The sequence below is a fragment of the Colius striatus genome, chromosome 3, assembly GCF_028858725.1.
Source record: "Colius striatus isolate bColStr4 chromosome 3, bColStr4.1.hap1, whole genome shotgun sequence".
Lineage (NCBI taxonomy): Eukaryota > Metazoa > Chordata > Aves > Coliiformes > Coliidae > Colius > Colius striatus.
In genome coordinates this window covers 70,977,970-70,997,728 of record NC_084761.1, presented here as the reverse complement: position 1 = coordinate 70,997,728, position 19,759 = coordinate 70,977,970, and the positions used below count along the sequence as shown (strand labels likewise).

Genomic DNA, 19,759 nt, shown 5'->3' with positions numbered 1-19,759 from the left:
ACTGTTGTTGTGTCTAAAAGCACACACTGTTGTGTGCTAAAGACCTCCGGGTCCCCGCAGTTCGGCCTGTGTAAGAGACCGACAGTTATGTCCCAAAGAGGATGAACGCCCCGTCACATCCCCTGACTGACCGCTGCGGGGAGCGCGACGGGACAACTGGGGCGCCTCTCCCTCAGGCAGAAGGCCGCCCCACCATTCCTGAAGGCAGCGGTGCGAGGGCACTGGCAGTGCTCCTGGTCCCGGGACGGCCCCACGCCGTCTCTTTCGCGGGGCAGCGCGGGAGGGGAGGGGAGGGGAGGGGAGGGGAGGGGAGGGGAGGAGACAGCCTCCGACAGAGAGAGGCCGCGGTGCCCGAGCCCACCGCCATAGGCCCCGCACACGCGCCCCGCCTCGGGAGGTCACGCGCGCCGACTCCGCCAATAGGCAGCGCTGCCCGTCCGACGGCGGCGCGCGCCGCGCGGGGTCTCGCGCGAGCGGCGGGAGGGTACATAAAGCGGCGCGAGGCGCCCAGCCGCTCTCTCTGCGCCGCGCGCTGCTGCGGTAAGGGCTCCGCGCCGCTCCCGCCGGCGGCCCCGCGCTCCGGACGGGTGGGGGGGCGGCTCCTCGGGCCTTCCCTTCGCATCTTGCCCTCTCGGAGCCTGGCGGTGCTCCTGAGAGTCAACACAGGGGGATAGAGTACCTTTCCCTCACAGAAACCCAGAGCGGAGCCGTCCTCTCCGCGCTGCATCCTGTCGTGAGGCACAAGCGGCCCACTCCCTCCCTTTCCCCTCGCCAGTCCCCGCGCTGCCCCGGACTGATTTCTCTTTCTCTCTCCTTACCCAGTGTGTGGCGTGGGCCGCACGCCCGTCCATGGCGGCCGCCCGGCGGGCAGGAAGGTGGCAGAAAGCGCCCCGAGGTACCGGCATGGCCTTCCCGTGCCCCCCGGGGCCTTGTCCGCTGGCCTGCCGCGCCCATCCTGGGTAGGACGCAAAGCGCGGCAGGTCCTGCCAGCGAGAAGCCATGCGGCTATGGAGGTTGCCTTTAAACGCCTATAGGTAAGGGAGCACACCGACCACATCACGTATCTCACAGCCAGGGACTGGCTAGAGAAAGCTTTGGGCTTTAGAAACAGAGGGCTTGGAATCCTCTGGATTTGTACCACTTAAAGACAAACATACATCTGAGTGTACTGATCCGTATCACTGGGAGACAAGAAGGGTTTGTGTACTTTTGTGCCTTTCTGCTCTTTTCTAAATTGTAGATGTTAAGCTGCACAGACCTTAAACAGTGCAATGATCTTTTATAGGCTGCATAGAGAAAATAGCAATTATAACTTGTAATATTTTGAGTACAAAATTCTGGAGGCACTTAAAGTTCAAATCTACTTAACTTTTCAAACAAAGAAAAGACACTTACTGCAAAGGCTTTTGGCACAGTTGTCTAGTGTGTCTGTAAGACTTTTACTGTTTCCGGTTGTTCAAGCTCTATACTTTGTTACAAGGTATATGTCAGTAGGCACAAGGTAGCAATGGCTTGGCTGTTAAAGGTCAGTCTTCAGTCTACAGGTTCAGAGCTTCAAGGTAGTGTCAACACTAAAAGTAATTTAGGCTTAATAAACTTTCTGCTGTTTCTGATGTGTATATTTAAAAAGATGTGCTGCATAGTTTAGATGGACTAATAAACTTTAACAGATTGAGCCATTTGGCTACTGGTCTTGGAGTATTAACTTTATGTAAAAGGCTTCTGAAACTTTGTAGGATATGACTTCAAGGTCTAATCCACATTACAGCAGCTTTGTAGAATATGACTTTAGGAAGTTTTGTAATTAGACAAGAAAGAATGTTATAACTTAATTGTTTTTGCCTTTTTTTTAAACTATTTAGGGGTCCCACATAGCAACTTCATCTTTGAAATATTCTAGACACAGCTGATCGTACCTAAATTGGAAGCAATGCTCAGGACTTCCTAGGAATAAATAATACCTTCTCCTAGAAGGTAAGTGTGCTCTAGCCTAATGACAATTGCAGATAGTTTTAAATCTTGCTTTTTGATAATTCACAAATTTCAAGCAAATTGTAATAGCTCTTTTGAGTAAGAGATAAGCTTAGCCTAAGAAAAAAAATGGCATTGTAATGTCCCCTTTTATGCTTTGCCCTCTTAAGTCTGTCAGTGTCTTAAGTGGCCAGTACAGAGGGGTATAAAAGTTCTCTCCCAAACCCAGAGGTGAGGTTAAATCTCTTCTTTGGATCATGCTGAGAGGAACATGTCCATCAAACTACTCAATTTCAAGAAGTAAATAAATCAACGTTATTGGTAGTTTGTAGCTAGGTTTTGAACTGTCATCTGATTGTCATGTTAGTTGAGTCTTGGCTTCATGCAACTCTTCATTTTTCAGATTGTTCAAGTATGTTGGTGCTTTGTGAACCAATGTGATAACCGTCGAGTGGAAAGAGTTCCTTGTGAATTGGTTTGTCTCCAGGTATGTAGTGTAAAAAAGGTTTATTGGGTGTTAGTGGATGGATTGCCTTTTATATCCAAGTTTCATTTATTCCTTCACTAAAATCAGGCAAACAAAAACAGTTGCCTGAAACAACAACAAAATCAATTTGGACTGGTGGAAACCTGTGTGACAATTGTTAGAATCTTAGATTTAGTGAACTTAAATTTGAAAAAAATGAGGAAACCTTGTAATAGTTATTGGATACATTTATTCTAATCTGGCTGCTACTCTGAAACAGAATCCATACTAGTGGTATGGCAAAGGAAAATCCTGTCCCATACAAATGAAGAAGTTTGTATTGAGAAATGACCCTGATTTGAAGGGTTAGTGTCAGGTAGCATGTTCACATATCTCAACCGTAAGCCAGTTGCCTCTTGTGTGCACAATGCTGACCGCAAATTAAAGAAAAGTTCTTTTACAGGGAGGAAACCAGCATGTGCGAAGGATCTGAACCAATAAATATCAGCTTATGACTTCATGAGTGGCTGATTTCCGACTTCACTTGTGACTGACCTGCAGTGTATTGTTTTGAAAGTGGAATTGAGACAAGCAATGGCTAAAATAACACATCTTCAGTGATCATGTATAGACAGGACAATTGCCATTTGTTGAAACAGATTTCTTCAAAACTGCTGTAACTTATTTCTTTCTGTGGATTAATTTAAATAAAATATGAGAATGCTACCAGAAGTTTGTGTTCTGAAGGTTTCTTGTTTGGATACTTCCTGTATGAAAGCTTTGTTTCATGGATGTGAATGCTTTTGTGGTGTGTGCAGAAACATTCTCTTGCCAGATGCAAATTCTATAAGCTTAATCTGTGATTTCTGGGACCTTCAGTTCAAGGACAGGGAGCTGCTGAAGAGAGTTCAGTTCCAGGCCACCAAGATGGAGTGGAGCATCTCCCTTACGAAATGCTGAGGGAGCTGGGGCTCTTTAGCTTGGAAGATATTGAGGGGTGACCTCATTAATATTTACAAATATGTAAAGTGTGGGTGTCAGGAGGATGGAGCCAGGCTCTTCTCAATGATATCCAATGACAGGACAAGGGGCAATGAGTATAAGCTGGAAAATAAGTTCCAAAGAAACTGAAGGAAAGACTTCTTCACTGTGAGGGTGACGGAACACTGGAACAGGCTACTCAGATGGGTTGTGGAGTCTCCTTCCTGGAGACATTGAAAGCCCACCTGGATGAGTTCCTGTGTTGACCTGCTCTAGGTGGTCCTGCTTTGACAGGAGGGATTTGACTAGATCTTTTGAGGTCCCTTCCAACTCTTTTAAGATTTTTGTGGTTGTGACTTACAAATCCGTTAAAAGTGGCCCTAATGATTTTTTTTTTAATTCTGATTTTTTTTTTTTTATTCTGTAGTTTTCTGAGGTATTTCAGAATGCAAAGCCCTTTGAGATCAACTAGCCAACTTCTCAGGTATTTCGTTATTCTGTATGTGATGTTCACGTTTTCTCAAACCTAGCTAAAAGATTGTCTCAAACTTTTGTTGCAGTATTCCCTGTGAAGAACAACCAGTGTTAAGATCCTTGAGGAGCAAGATCAATGTGTTTGGGCAGTTGAAAGCTTTTATGTGCTTTTCAGTTGCTCATGTCTAAATAAAATTCCTCAATAGTAAGTCTTCACATGAAGTTATGCATAAGGATCTTACTAACAGCCAGTGCTTCCTTAGAATCCACAAACAAGAACATAGAATGCAGTTAGAAGTAGCTGCCAGGTGCTGCCCACTGTCTACAGATGAAGGTGAGTCAGTGTGGATTTAGGATCAAACATGTAGTTTGTCAGATTTAACCCCCATTTAAACATTTCTGGTTATCTTTACCTGAACATACACTAAATAGGGTGTTTAGTGATCTCTTATATAGTTGTGGTTTCATCTCTGATGCACGCTGCCCTGTGCAGGATTTCTAAACCATTTTTTCTTTTGGGTTTGATGCTAATAGATATTATTCAGCATAGATAGATTTTGAAATGTTCTCTCCTGTTTTCTTTAGGTAGTAAGGTTGTTTACATTTGATAGCTTGGAATGATGTTTTCAGTGAGCTGTCTATACTTCCAGAACTTTCTGAAGGGAGTAGAAGTTCTTAGGGTTGGAGATTTCCTTTCCAGATCCATTAGTCAAGTAATAAATGGTGTTAAATTCCATCTGCTGCTTTGTCCATGAGGATCTTGTCAGATTCAAGATCTTTTGGGCCCTGCAGCCATGGTTAGCTTGGAGTATTCTGCTTTTTTTAAGCATCAATTGGTGCTGAAAAGAGCTTTGAAATTTGTCCCTCTCCTTTCTGAATTAATTAATGGCCTAAGACTACACTAAAGTTCTCTTGTCTTTCATAGTAGCTGTCATGCACTTGGAAGACCTATGTGAAGACTTTTTGAAAATAGTGTTCCTTTGAGTCACTCTTTGTGCTTAGGTCCTAACTCCTTCAGAGACTTGTTTGTTCAGAGTTTTTGGGGCATTACTACTCTTCAACTTCATGCTGTGCAGTTGGTGATAAAAAGTACCATTAAATCTCAACAGCTTGATCCTTATTCACAGATTTGCTCTAAAATGTTCCAGGAAGGGCCTTGTTCATTCATTCCTAGTTACAAACTTTGGGAAAGTAATTTCTATCACAGACAAATGATCCATTTGGTTTTGTGATGCAGCCTTTGAATTCTCAAAGGCTCCTTTCACACTTGTTCATTTCTTGGGCCTACAGATTCTCTTGCAGACCGCCTACTTCTGATCAATTTGAAGAGATATTAATATCCTTTTATTATGTTGTTCCTTAAGCATTTCTGCTGCTTCAGTACAGGTTTAAACTGGATTATTTGGTTTTACTTTTTCTCATGACTTGCTGAAGGATACAGCTTCACTGTGGAGCACATTTGCAGTTTAAAAGTGCTGTCATTTTTGTGTGTTACAATTTGCCCATGAGACTGATTAAAACTTGTCTTTTAAGCAACATTTTAACTGTTTAACTATTCTATACCCTTTTTAACTGGTATTTTAAGTAGGTTTATTGCTCATTGCTTTCTTTCTTTTGTTCCTTAAAGGGAGAAATTTATCTTAAATTTCAAGAAGTTCAATAAAAATGTTTAAGGATGTGCTTTCCACTTGTGCAGCTGAAGTTGTTTCCCATCAATCTCTCTTTTTATCAGAAGATAAACTTTTTCACATTAGTGGCTTACACACTGCTTACAACTAGTAGTATGCTATGCAAGTTTTCCAATAAAATTGTGGTGTTAGTGAAGACGTAATTTGCTGTCGCTATTAATGAAGTACCTATGTACCACTAGATGATGTCAGGCCCGGTCTTTGCTATTCTGTCCTTCTGAAACATATGGCCAGAAAGGCTGATGCAGAGAGAGGGAACCCTTTCTAGACATGATCTACTATTCTGGTTTCACAAATCATAAATGGACCCAGTGTAGTGGGTTTACTACATCTGGAGAGAGAGTAATGAACCAAAGTAGTACACTTGAGACTCTATGGTGAATTCCCAACATTTGACCTACCTTGTTCTTCAGGTAACTAGGCCATCTTAAGGCATTAATATTTAAGTATGGGAGGAGGTTTTTTTCAGTAGAACTGGTTTAATGCAAAATAAAAGTAGAGTTTGTATTTTCAAATAAAGAAGTATCAAATTATTTCATCTGTTTATAAGGGTTATGACTTTTTACATTTGACTCTGTTATCATTCATTTGGGGCCATTATTCTATGCTGAAGGCTCATTTTGAAGAAACACTGGCTGGGAAGATAAGTCACTTGAGAGTACTCCGTTCTATGACTTCTCATTAATAGTTATTATAAAAAATCTCTTATCAATTAACTGACTTGTTTCTATTCCATTTTCAGACTTTTTTGAATATAAATACATCAGTTTGGCCATCATTCACCTAATTAATTTTTTGATACATCGTATTAAAGTAGTGAAGCAAGACAAAGGTTTTAGTCTAGGAATATGAAGTTGGTCTAAATCTGATAACCTTATTGTTGTAAATTAGCTCATTCACCCTGACCCCTACCCTGTGGGACTGTATACTCAGGGCTGTATAGTTCCCTAAGACAGAGCTGTTTTGTATGAATGCTGTTCTCTAAATGAAGGTATAACATTGCAATTTTCCTTTTTTATTGCTCATTAGAAAAGAGAAGAGCAATGGAAGAAAAACAGTCAGGTTTTCTGGAGAACAGTCAAGGGCTAACTAGTTGGGTTACACTTTCACAGATTTGTATTAATCAGCCTTGTCACAGGCTAAATGGCATTAAGCCAAATTCTGTTGTTTTATAAATGTTTGTATGTATGATTTGTACAACAGGGATTATAGGAGAGTTTGAGGAGAAATATAGATGGAGGAAAGCTGTAATAAAGCTTTTAATCTGGATGTTTCTCTTTTTTCCTGGCCTTTGCTTGCAAATTTAGGAATGCTACTTTGGCTTTTCATTGACTAAATCTGAAAGAATGTTAAATTTGTTCAGCAAGACCGAACACAGGCAGACAGAAGGGAGAATATTTTCATATCTGTATATTCCAAGTTCTACCAGACAGTTGAAAAGCATGATATTTCCTACTTCACTTCCCTTTAGTAAGTTGCTAGAACTGTTGAGATTCAATGATCACAAGAAAGACAGATAAATGCTGAAGAATGAAGTGTACTTCTAGAGTAACGTCCTAGCCTCTGGACTGTTTTCTGTACATTGTTTAATGTTCTGTGCAAGGGTCTGAGAAGACATACGAAAGCTTACTCTTCCTTCTGGATTTGTTTGGTGGGTTGTTTGGTTTTTTTTTGAATTTGGAACAGATGTTGGAGGAGCACCTCAAGAGTCTAGTATGCCTCAAGAGTTTTAGTTCTGAAGAGCTTGACAATATCACAATTTGTGTGACTGCTACTTGGTAAGGTGTTTGCAATCTCCAGGGTTTGTACTCATTTGTCTTTGAGAATCTGAAGTTTGGATACAGGTGAAAGTTCATGTTACATTTATGACTCTTTGTGGCCTTACATAATAAATCAACAATGGCTGCTTGTTGTCCTAGCCACTCTTTAGAATTGATGATGAGCTGCCTACATCTTCCTTATTTGTCCTCATGCCTTCCCATAACATTACAGTCATATCCAAGATTCTTGAGTTAATGCAAATAGAAAGATGGCTGTACAGTGAAAATATAGGATGAATGCACTTGTACTTGAGAAACAATGAGTGTGCATCCCATGTATTCTGTTTTGGTTCAATGCAGACAGATATTTCTCACAAAACTACAGTTTATGAGATGACAAAATCCTCTTTTTATGGTCATTAGAAGTTTCTACCTTTGGTCTCAGATGCAACTCACATAGGATTTTTCCACACATCAATACTTTTGCTTATCTAAATAAAGGTGAAAGCTGTGTGAACTTCACTGACATTCATTCCTGCAAATAGTGCCTTTTCTGTTCAGTGGATCTGAGTATAAAGATCAGAGATTTCCTCCTGTGCTTTGATATTTAAGTTCTACAGCTTTGACTCAATGCATAAACTCTGAACACTGCAATACCAAAACCACTCATACTTTTTCAGATTAGAAAAAGTACAGAAGCTGACAACAATGACTTGCTATCTTCATGTTGTGCTATATGTGTTTACTGTAAGACACAAAGGTAATTTAATTCACCAGACATTCTAATAAATGTATTTCAACTTAAATATACTTTATTAAAATTGTGAGCAGGAGTAATTTGAAACAGGAAGAGCAGCATGCACAAAAACAGTGGATGAAAAAAATGCTGGGAGTTCCTGCTTTTAGGAGTGCCTGGGTTTGGAGAAAACAGGTCATGCATATCTTGAGTTTGTTTAATGTGGTAGTAGGGAAGGTCATTTTATTTCCTTCTCAGTGGTATATTGCACACCAAAGCAGAGGTGGTATGTGACCTATGATTCAGTGTTTTTCAGACGTTCTCTTTATAAGTGAAGAGATTCTATGAAGGTTATATCTGTAAAGGAATTTGGTTCAGATTTAATTAGTGCTCTTGCCATTAAGTCTTATTATAGGTGATGTAGGAAGATGAAATCCCAGCTTCTGTTTAGCTATATCATAATCTGCACCTTCAAAATAGAAAATTATGCAGGTTGGAAAGTAAATCAATAGGAATCCATCGAAAAAAAACCTCTGCAACTTACTTGGTAAGATTGTTAACTGTAAAGTTCTCAGGATTTTAGTAATGAATCCTATAATCACTTTTCTTTTCTTTCCTTTCCCTCGCAAGTATAATCATACATACAAAGTGTAAAATATATACAACATGGTTTATTGATAAAATAACCAGAAGAGTTAATTAAGCCAAGTAAAGCATACAGAAAAATGCTATGACATACCAAAATTTTTTTTTTCTTTACCCATGAGTTTCCTCAAAATTTCTGGATTAGATCTTGCTGCTGTTTCAATTTGCAGATAGGTTATGGTCTCTGTGTCCTCTGCCATGTGGTATAAAAGGGAAGAAAAAAGATAAAAAGAAATAAGTAGAATAAATGATAAAACAAATCTCTTCTGTTGCTCTACAGGAAATGTGGGATTTTCATCCAGACATACTCCTGCTATCAAGAAAAGCTTGAAACAGAAAAATGGTTATAATGATAGAAGTCATATATGTGCAAAAAATATGTGTACTTTAATTCTACAATGTGTTTTTATAGTAACAGTAATATGAAAATTATTAAAAAGCAACCCCAAGAACTGTAAGATGACATTCAGTGCCCATCCCCTTCCCCCAATTCAAGCCATTCCTGCTTCTTAAATTGAGTAATGAGTATGTTTATGCGAACTGCCTATTAGTTGCCTTTCAGTGGTCCACTACTCCTTATTTGTTTGTTGTTGATGGCAGGGCATAAACAGTTTTTGGCCTTATGCAAAAACAGGCCAGAATTTTTGCATTGTTTTGTTGTAGGGAGAGCACCCCAGGTCTGTGTAGCTGAACTGCAGTCAATTCCTCTTCATAGTGTTGCAGATGTAATAATACTGTGATCTGATTGTCATCTGTGTCAGGTTAAGGCTGAGAAGTCTCCCTGATCTGAGCTACATCCTCTATGTCCTTTTGATCTGAGCTGGGAAATGATGATTCCAACTGCCATGACTCCTCTCCAGCATGGTTCTACAACCGTGTTGACTAAAGGAAGCTAACAATACTGTTAAGAAACAAGATGGGTTTTTACTGCTACTGAGGTGCCATACCTCTGTTTTTTCTTTCAAACTTATGTTTTATTGCTGTTCCTCTTTTGATTCACAATAGCTATTTCATCTGTTCTCACTTGACTTGGTACAAGATGTTGCAGAATGTCAATTTACCGTGAGTCAAAACAGAAGGAAGATCTTGAGGTACTTCTATAGGCTGATCCTATTAAGCTCTACACTCAATTCTTTAGATTGCCACATTCTTTCCAAACTGACAGAATATGGAGAAACATCTGCTTTTAACAAATACTATGGAATATGTATCTATGATTCAAAAGAATTACAACATTAGACATGTCCAACAAAAGCAAACACAACTTTAAGACATAGAAAAACACTAGCTCTGCCTTGTAGCTACCTTTGATTAATACTGAGAATTACATAAAGTATTAACCTGCTATTTAAAAATCACAAATCTGATTTTTTTCTTTGTTGCTTGCCTACAGGCAGCATACTTTAGAAGTGAGCAAGAAGAGAAAATTTACTGTAATTGTCATACTTCTGTAATTAACACCACCTCGCTTATGTTCTACATACTATGTAGTTCATAACTGTTATAACTCTTTCCTTGAACTACTTGCTCACTTTCTTAAAAAATTGCTAGGAAAAATAAAGCATGCCATGAATCCATCATAAAACATTGAAAGCTTCAGTATCTGTATTTATGCCCTTATAGTGGGGCTGATGATTACCTTTTTGACTAGAATTATGACTGTTAACTGACTGCAGCTTCAGCTATCAGTTGAATGCTCTCTCCACATATTTGGGTTTGGATATGAAATAAAAAGGTAAATAAAAATAGTCCATATATTATATACCCACTTAAATATCCCATGTATCTCAAACTGCTTCACAACACCAAGTTACAGTGCTGCCTGCTATCACTGCAGTTATGGTGAGCTGACATAGAATTTCTTACACAGTTAGTAACGACTCTCACATAACCCTTGGACAGAACTTGATTTATGAAGAAGAAAATATAGATAGGATACTACCATTGTTTAACATTTTTTGTTTAGAAAGTTGTTGTACCTTTTGTCAACTGGAGATGTCATTCCATGTAAACTGGCACCATAGAAGAGCTGTGCTTTCAGCTCTCTCTGACTTGAGACTTATCAATTAGAATTTTAAAAGGATGCTTCAGTCTACATAGATTTAAAGTTTCCAAAATAAGGTATGCAACTTAGTTGGAAGTCACTGGGACCTGTTATCTTTCTAAGGTTGAAAGTCATAACCTAATGTCTAAAATGATTTGAGGTCCTGTCCTCTTGCCTCCTTCTTTTTTCAGTAGCTCATCTCACCATTCCTGCTCTGTGTTAGGCTACCAGGTGCCCCGACTGAAGGTTTGGGGCTCTATAATGTTGGGTTATTTATACCATTTCTCACAAATCCTCCTGCTGTTAACCTGAACTCATCTTTGATCTTTTTTAGCAGAAGTTCTAGCTTAGACTCATAGTTTCTCATCTACTACCTTTGGGTTTTGCTTAAGAATAATAATCTTTATTCTTCCATGTAAGTGTCTGATTCTAGCAGATTCCCCAGAGGCTGTGCTGCCATTCAGTGGGATCTTGTCCAGCTTGAGAGTTAGGCAGACAGGAACCTCATGAGGTTCAACAAGGACAGGCTGTACTGCACCAGTACAGGCTGGGGGTTGAACTGCTGAAGAGCAGTTCTGCAGAGAGATACCTGGGGGTCCTGATTGACAATAAACTAAACATGAGCCAGCAATGTGCCCTCATGGCCAAGAAGGCCAGTCATATTCTGGGATGCATCAAGAAGAGTGTGGCCAACAGGTCGAGGGAGGTTCCGCTCCCCCTCTACTCTGCCGCTCCCCCTCTACTCTGCCCTGATGAGGCCTCATCTGGAGTCCTGTGTCCAGTTCTGGGCTCCTCATCTCAAGAGGGACAGGGAACTTCTGGAGAGAGTCCAGCACAGGGCCACCAAGATGATCAGGGGACTGGAACATATTTCATATGAGGAAAGGCTGCAGGAACTGGGGCTGTTTAGTCTGGAGAAGAGGAGAATGAGGGAATATCTTATTAACATTTACAAATATCTAAATGGTGGATGTCAGGAGGTTGGGGCATCCCTTTTTTCTATTGTATCTAGCAACAGGACAAGGGGTAATGGGATGAAGCTGGAACACAAAAAGTTCCATTTAAACGTAAGAAAAAACTATTTCACTGTGAGGGTGAGGGAGCCCTGGCACAGGCTGCCCAGGGAGAATGTGGAGTCTCCTTCTCTGGAGGTTTTCAAAACCCTCCTGGATGTGTTCCTGTGTGACCTGATCTAGGTAGACCTACTTTGGCTTTGATTCTGTGATTCCATAAGTGATTTGTCCTTCCACTGTGGCTTTTACAGTTTAATTGTGAGTTATTCCTCCTTTTTTCACCACATTTTGTTTTATTCAGAGTAATTGTGTTTTTACTGAGTCTGCCTTAAGAAGATTATTTGTTATTGTCCCAATACTTGCACGTGCATGTTTGTGTGAGCACAGAGAGAAAAAGTCCCTTGCCATTTGTAATCAGAATCTTTGAAGAAGTTACAAGGTGTGATTTAAGTGCCTTGGGTTTTATTCTCTTGGAATTTTACATAATTTATATATGTTTTTACTGCCTTGAAATTCGAGTACAAATTGGACTGCTTGAGAGGGTCTTGCAGAAAATTCAGTAGTGCAACATGCTGTTGCCATTTTCTTGTGGAAAAATAAATTAGAGGTGAATATTTTGTGTGTTGAAAAGGGAGTGAAGGCAAATTGATTTTCCCTCCAAGTAAATTATTTTCAGTTGTTGGATTTTAAAGCTCCAAGTAAGACTATCATATAGATCATCTGTTTGCATATATTCTCAGCTGCCTTTCAGATCCTACTCTGGCAGAATTTCTCATGGTACGTTCTATAAATTGCATGTTTTAAAGTGATTTAAAATAAAGATTTTTAGAGTAGGGTTTTTCAGAACTATTCAGAACTGGATTCTATCCAGTCTGTCTGAAATTAGAGTTTTACCATTGATGTCAATACAGTAAAATTTGGCCAGAACAGAATAGTTTGAAAATCCCACCACTGTTTATAAAATCAAAATCAATGGTATTCCTTAATCTCTTCAGTTGGCAAGGCATGTTTGGTTCAGTCAAGTGTCTGAGATTGGCCACACTGAAACTGTTGATCACATAATTCCACACTTCTGTCATGAAGCCAAGAGGAAAAAATAATTTATTAACCTTTAGGCACTGAAGGAAATGTAAAACACACATAGCCAGAGACGGTATTTCAAGAAGCCTTAGTTTATGCCCTGTATATCATCAAATACACTACATGATATAAGCAGTCTTGAAAATATAAGATATTTTAGTAAGCAGGATCTTGTTTCAAGGAAATTGTTTTTGTTATTCATAATACAGTTCTTTTAAGAGCCTGAGCTAGTCCTGAGTATTGCACAACCCCCTGCTTGAATTTTGTTTCCTAAAATAAATCTCTAGAGGCAGAATCATGGAATCACAAAATGGTAAAGATTGGAAGGGACCTCTGAAGATCATCTAGTTCAACCTTCTGCTCAAGCAGCCTTTATCAGGTCACACAGGAATGTGTCCAGGAGGGTTTTGAAAAGCTCCAGAGAAGGAGACTCCACAACCTCCCTGGGCAGCCTGTGCCAGTGCTCCCTCACTCTTACAGTAAAGAATTTTTCCTTAAGAACTTTTTGTGTTCCAGCTTTTGTCCATTACATCTAGTTCTATCACTGGACACTACAGAAAAGGGCTGCCCCATTCCCTTGACATACACCTTTCTAATACTTGTAAGTATTTATGAACCCCCCCTGCCAGTCTCTTCTCAAGGCTAAACAGCCTCAGTTCCTGCAGCCTTTCCTCATAAGGAAGATGCTCCAGTCCCCTGATCATCTTGGTGGCCCTACGCTGGACTCTCTCCAGAAGTTCTCTGTCCCTGTTGAGCTGGGGAGCCCAGAACTGGACACAGGACTCCAGATGAGGCCTCACCAGAACCACAATTCACAGTTCAAATCCACAGTCTGTAACACACTACAGTGCCAACCTGCAAATCAAAACAATCAGTGAGGTAAAAAGTTTTAAGAAAAGATGACTTTCACATAGAGAATGGTGCAGAAGACTTGACTTAGAATACAAGGACAGTCTCAGATTGTCGTATGCCTGCATTGTGGTAGGCATCACTGGAGTAGAAGAAAATCCTATTTAAACAATTTATTTAATTACAATTAAAAACTTGATAGAGGTTAGAGTTGAAATAATGAAACAAATTGACTTAGAAAATGATAGCTTGATGAAGCATCATGAGATGACTGAAAAAGAGTCTGTAACTATCACTTACAAGGGTGTTGGAATTCCAGTTTTAGTTTGAAACTGAAAAGCTACCACAAATTTGATTTAAGTTTTTTGGCATGGACTGAAGAAAATTGTAGTTATGGTTTTATGACTGCTTCTGAAGAACAAAAGTAGAAAGTGAAGATGCAGTGGTTTGTCTTTCGTGGACGCCTTGAAAGCTTGATTTGATTGTTCTGGTTCGGAATAGTTCAATAAACACCATTAAATGAATGCCACCTATTGTGGGAAGTCCATTTCTTCAGTCCCCTAAAAGAATTAATTGAGGGGAAAAAATATCAAAGCCCCTGCTAAAGAGATGTTAAATGTTGTTTGTGACAGTATAAACTCATCAGTCTGTTCCACCAAAAAGCATTGATGTGTGATGAATTAAAATCAATATCAACATGAGAATTAGTTGGTGATCAAAACTTATCTAGAGCTGATACAAACCTGGGAAGAACAGAACAAAACATAGAACAAAATACAGACATTTTGTAAAACTTGATATGTCTATTCTGCATTGAAGCTAGTCTTTCATCTTGTTTGACAGTTAATATATCAACATCAGAAATATTTCATGTACCTCACATTTCTGATCTACAATTTAGCAAGAGGTGGGATATTCAACACAAGTGATTGATTATCAGTGTGTTTGTGTGATGTTTGTAGATGGATAGCTTAGGATTCTGAAATATACTTTGCTCACAATCATAATCTACAAAAAAAAGATATCTAAAACACAAGCCATGTGATTTAGCATATTACAAAACAAGCCAGTAATGTTGAGCTAAAAGCTCACTTGATCTTTTTAATCTTGGATATTTTTTCCCCCCAAAATTGAGGGGCAGCTTGTCCAGAAAAATGAATTTTCATTTAGGTAATTGCTACCAATTCAGGTGAAAAAAACCCCAAGTGTATTATCACATCTGATTATTAGAAGAGCAGCACTCAAATTCAGAGAGAACATCTTTGAGTTTTCAAAGGCAATTAGTTGCATTGGCTGTGTGGTTTCTCTCCTTGACTAACTAGAAACAGAAATGCTTGAGAGGTTTTTCCACATTTGTTATCTGCTTTTGATTCCAAGCTGTTTGGAGCAGGTCCACTTGTGTAAACATGGTTACAGAAATGATCTGCACTAGAGATGGATGTTTTCCCAAGATTAATCAGAACAAAGACACAGGACTCATCGAGAATGTAGGTCCCAGACCTAGACGTAGGCATTATGTCTTTAGGAATGAGTTAGGGTGTGAGGAGGAGGGTAGTAGAAATGGATGACACCTCATTACAATTTGTTTACCTGTGAAAGTCTGTTCTCAGACATTTGTAGGGCAAGAGAAGGGTAGAGTTATATCCTGGTTATATCCTGAGAGACCTGGATGCCTTAGTGTTGGGCATCCAGCAGCAGTGCAGGATATAAAGTATTTATGATTTTACAGCAATAATCATTTTGCTCTTCTGCCACTGTTTTAAGTAGCTGGAATTGTGTGACAAGCAATATAAACAAACACGTTTCTTTATAATCATACTTCTGTAAATAGTTAATTTTACTGTATTGAGAAACTTAGTCCCTTCTTTTGTAATCCATTACTTCATCATACACACTGTACAACAGCCAAACACCTTGGCTACCCAAGAACGAAAGGATTATTTTGTGTAAAGAGGTACTTGTGCCTCATTTATTCAGAGTATCTTAATTGTTGCATTCTCTGCATACGGTAACAGAGATGGTCTTTACCAAGTGACAGCTTATAGCAGGTTTACCGTCATTCACAGCATTATGAAAGAAGCTTCTGTAAGTCTCAGAAATGATAACATTCTAGCAAAATGTTGTACATAGATTTTTTTTTAAACCTAACAAATTGTAACAAAAAGATTTTTTTGTCTTGTGAAGGAAATGTTAGCGTAGCAAATCCAGGATATCTTATATAATGCACAGACCTTGTCTTCTTCAAGTTGAAACACTTAAATAATGGGCTGTCTTGAAAGGAGAAAAAGCTGAAACACGACGAGTGACAAAATACTGGAGCATACCACCGAAAAGCAAAACCATTGTCTAAATTATTCTAAATTATTATACAATTTCTTTTTGAAACCTAGGCTTCATTTTTTTTTCCAGTTTGAAAATTCTCAATCTTGAACAAAGCAAGGAGACAATGGAAGAAAATAATCTACAAGGTTACACCAAGGTTTCTGTGAGGCCATGTAGGATCAAAACACACCATTTAAAACAACTAAGGATTACTAATCAGCACTCCCAGAAGTAATGGGGAGTTAATAAGACGGGAGTGAAGAAAAGACTCCTTACTTTCTCATCTTTGCCTTTACTTTGTAACAAAAGAACCCTTCATAGCTCAGACATTTGCTAAACATTTGCTAGTAAAAATCATACAATACTCATTTTAGAGTTACTGCACATTTATCCTGGAGCCTGGTGATTCTTTTATTATGGAGACAGACAGCCCATGTACCATTTTGTACTCATCTAATCTCTCAACATACTGGAAAAAACATAGAGGTATGTTTTGTTCTCTGAACAGTTTTTTAAAGAGATTTTAAAATTATTAGGCTATAAACTTTCACCATCAGTATTCAAGACTGTACTGGTTTGCCCTCTTACTTACTCTTTTCTACGTACACCACATTTAGCAAGTAAATGGAAAGAATACCACTGACCTTTCCTTCTTGTTCCAGCATGAGAGCAGGGAACTTACTGCCACCATACTGTAACAATTAAGTTCACTTTCAGATGACACTGAAGAACTACAAGACAAAAATAACTGCATGTAAAGTGTCAAAAAAATAGTACCTCAAGGCCTTTTGTTATTAGAAAATAGGTCAATTCACACTATTTTTAAGGATGCTTGTGTCATTTCTGGTAACCATCTTATTGGCCTGGCGACATTCCAATTACAATTCTATTTGAGAAATAACACCTGGGTACATTTGCTGTTAGAATGCCTAGATGGAGGACAAATATCGTGTTGAATGCATAATTGAATGAAACATGTCTGGTCCACGTTTGCGTTCCTGGCAATTGATTTTTCTGGCTTAGCAGCTTCACTGGCTGCATGCAAATTCAGGGTACAAGAGGCCCTTTTCAATAAGCATGTCAATTCAGTTAAGCTCCCTAAACTTCTTGTACCTTTTCCATGTTCCTAATTTAAATTGGCAGTGCTTGTGGTATCAAGTTGTCAGCACTGGAGAATAGAACTGTTCCTTTTGTTCTTAGAACTAGTACAGTGTGAGCTTTCTCATCCGGTGGCATAGGATGACCAAGATGAGGAGGAATGAAAAGTTTCCATCCTTCATCTAAAACAAGAGGCAAAAAGGATGACTGATTTTGTAGTTCAGCACTAGATTTAACAGAGAAGTTGCTGTTAAATCCTATGGATAACAATTTGTTGGTAATCTCTCAATTTGTTTTCTAGGAGGACAGTGCATAGTAACAAAACCCGTTCTAACAAAAGGGAACAAAGATCAATAGACATGTTCATCTTGCTTGGTTGTATGTGGATAACTCTTGACTCTGTGGTCCCTAGAGGAGATAGTAACACCATGCAGTACAGTACTTCCTGTACTCATGTGCCTTTTTATGGACCAAGTGATCTAGTTCATATGTTTACAAAAATATGTGAAGTAATATATCCCATGGTACATCTGGATTGCCTTATTCAGCTGTTAGACTTGAATCATCTTCACATTAATAACATAACCAAGTTCAGAGTGGCCAAACAAGTACGTTTTCAAGTTCTTACTGTTGGAACAAATTCCATAAACCTGTTGTTACAGTTTATTTGTCTTACCTGGAAACATTTCAGTCCTACAAATTACCATGTGGTAAAACCTTTCTACCTTGTCATTCAACAAAATGCCTTATTCTGTGAGTGAAAAGAAAAAAAAGCCTGAATGTATTTCTGCTTCTGATATGCCAACGAGAAGAAACTCTGTCCCAAAAGTGCCCTGAAAATCTGAGTGACCACAGTGCCCAGAAAGCATGTGAAGTGGGTATTTGGTTGCCAGTGTGATGGTTTCAGCACACTAGATGTGTTGTTCCATTGAGGCTCTTGAAAGCTTCTGGCTGTAGTGCCAAATACAGTTTGCTTGAATAAAAACCATATTAAGCACCAGTTTGAAGAGGGAGTGGTTTTCTCAACTGCTGCTGAGGTAATTACTCTAATTCTGGTCTAAATCATTGCTTGTCCCAGTAGGGAAAGAGATTTCCTGCAACTACTCACATGAAACAAGTTCTTCTGGCAGCTCCTCCTTAGCTGGCAAGTGACCCCTTCTATCTCCCTTCCCAGAGTTATCTCTGAGAGTATCTCCCCCAGTCCTGGCCTTTGAACCCGATACTTCACCTCCATCAACATCTTCTCCAGCAAGGCTCCAGCAGAAGCAGGAAGGTGAGTAGCAGATGTGGTTAAATTCTCCTCTCTCCAATATCTTTCTGTTTCATGTTTTCCCCAGGTCTTCTTCCTTTTGCTCACCTTCATTCCTCCTCTTTCACCTGGTGAGACGGGGGAATCCATAGTCTTGCTGCTATAGGTACAGAACACCTTGAAGATGAGCAGTATCGTACACATTCTTAAAAACATGAACCTATTGCACTTTTTACAGGCTGATTGTAAATTGTTTCATTGTTTGCTCATTTGAATGTGTATTTTTCACACAGGCTCTCTCAACAAAGGAATGTTTCTGTTTAAGCCTCTTGGCAAGGTGAAGCAAAAACTTGGCTTTGCAAAATCACTGCGGTTCACATTAGAAAATGCTTTTTACAATTATTTGCTGACTTCTGGTCCAAAATCCTGTGTTTTACACGTTCCCCAGTGGCTGCTGCATAATTAGGCCCTGATGTTTTGGCAGAAGAATGCTCCCCAGCCTGCTGCCAGAGCAGCGGGCTCCCTGGTGCACCTGCACAAAGCTTCCTGATAAGGCCACTCTAATCGGCACCTGAAGGAATGTGGTGCAGACCAGCAGCAAGTTGCCAGTACAGTAGCTCCACTGTGTCCCTGGTTAAGCTGTAATCGATATATAAACAGGAAAAAAAGACAGGTTTTTGTTTGTAACAAGCAGAGCATAGAGTAGAGAGTGGATTAAATTTGTATTTTGAAAAGAGCAGATTTCAGTGGCTTTCAAACACTTGGATTTGGTTCAGATTCTGCAATGGTGGAGAGAGTTTGCAAATCTAAATACAGGTCACTGCAGAATGACATGGACCAGTAGTTTGGCCAATACGATTCATTGGGACCGAGTCACTATCTGCACTAACTGCTGCTCTTCACACTCCCTGTAACACCATGGATCTCATCAAACCTTACAGGTAACAGACCAGCACCTAGAAGGCTATTTGGTATCCATGGCTTCCTTCGCCTAGACAATTGGCTGATCAAGACAGGGATTCCTAGGAAGGCTAGATTATTCCTTGAGGTTATTTTTCACAGACATCCCGTATACTTCTAGCTGAACCTTATCAAGAAATCAGAACAGAGTGAGAGCCAAAATGGGCTGAGATGTCTGATTTCACAGCTGATGGATGGAGTGGCTCTGTTAGCAGGTTGTATGCCATATAATTCTCCTTTCTTTCATGCCCTGCAGCACCAGAGAATATTGAGATGGATTGAGACATTATCATGTCCCAGCAAAAACCTATACATAGGAGTCTTTCTAAAATCACAACCTATAAATTCCATTTTTTCCCTCTTCCAGTATCTTAAAACAAGATAATCCTGGCTGAAAAGCTTTCATGTAGCCTTCTGCTTCTG

General features: G+C 39.5%; 1 long non-coding RNA gene and 1 other non-coding gene across 3 annotated transcripts; both read left to right on the top strand.

The window, feature by feature from the left end:
* The first annotated feature begins 467 nt into the window (after window positions 1-467).
* Window positions 468-3,160, top strand: LOC133625185 (uncharacterized). Of its 2 annotated transcripts, XR_009818488.1 has the most exons (5): window positions 468-540; window positions 823-1,034; window positions 1,863-1,974; window positions 2,375-2,458; window positions 2,901-3,160. It is a non-coding gene; the product is annotated as an uncharacterized LOC133625185 (long non-coding RNA). The 2 variants fall into 2 exon arrangements; XR_009818487.1 differs by lacking the exon at window positions 468-540 and having other exon boundaries at window positions 553-1,034.
* On the top strand, window positions 2,129-2,246 carry LOC133625249 (small nucleolar RNA SNORA26). Its single transcript, XR_009818563.1, has one exon. It is a non-coding gene; the product is annotated as a small nucleolar RNA SNORA26 (small nucleolar RNA).
* Window positions 3,161-19,759: the final 16,599 nt, after the last annotated feature.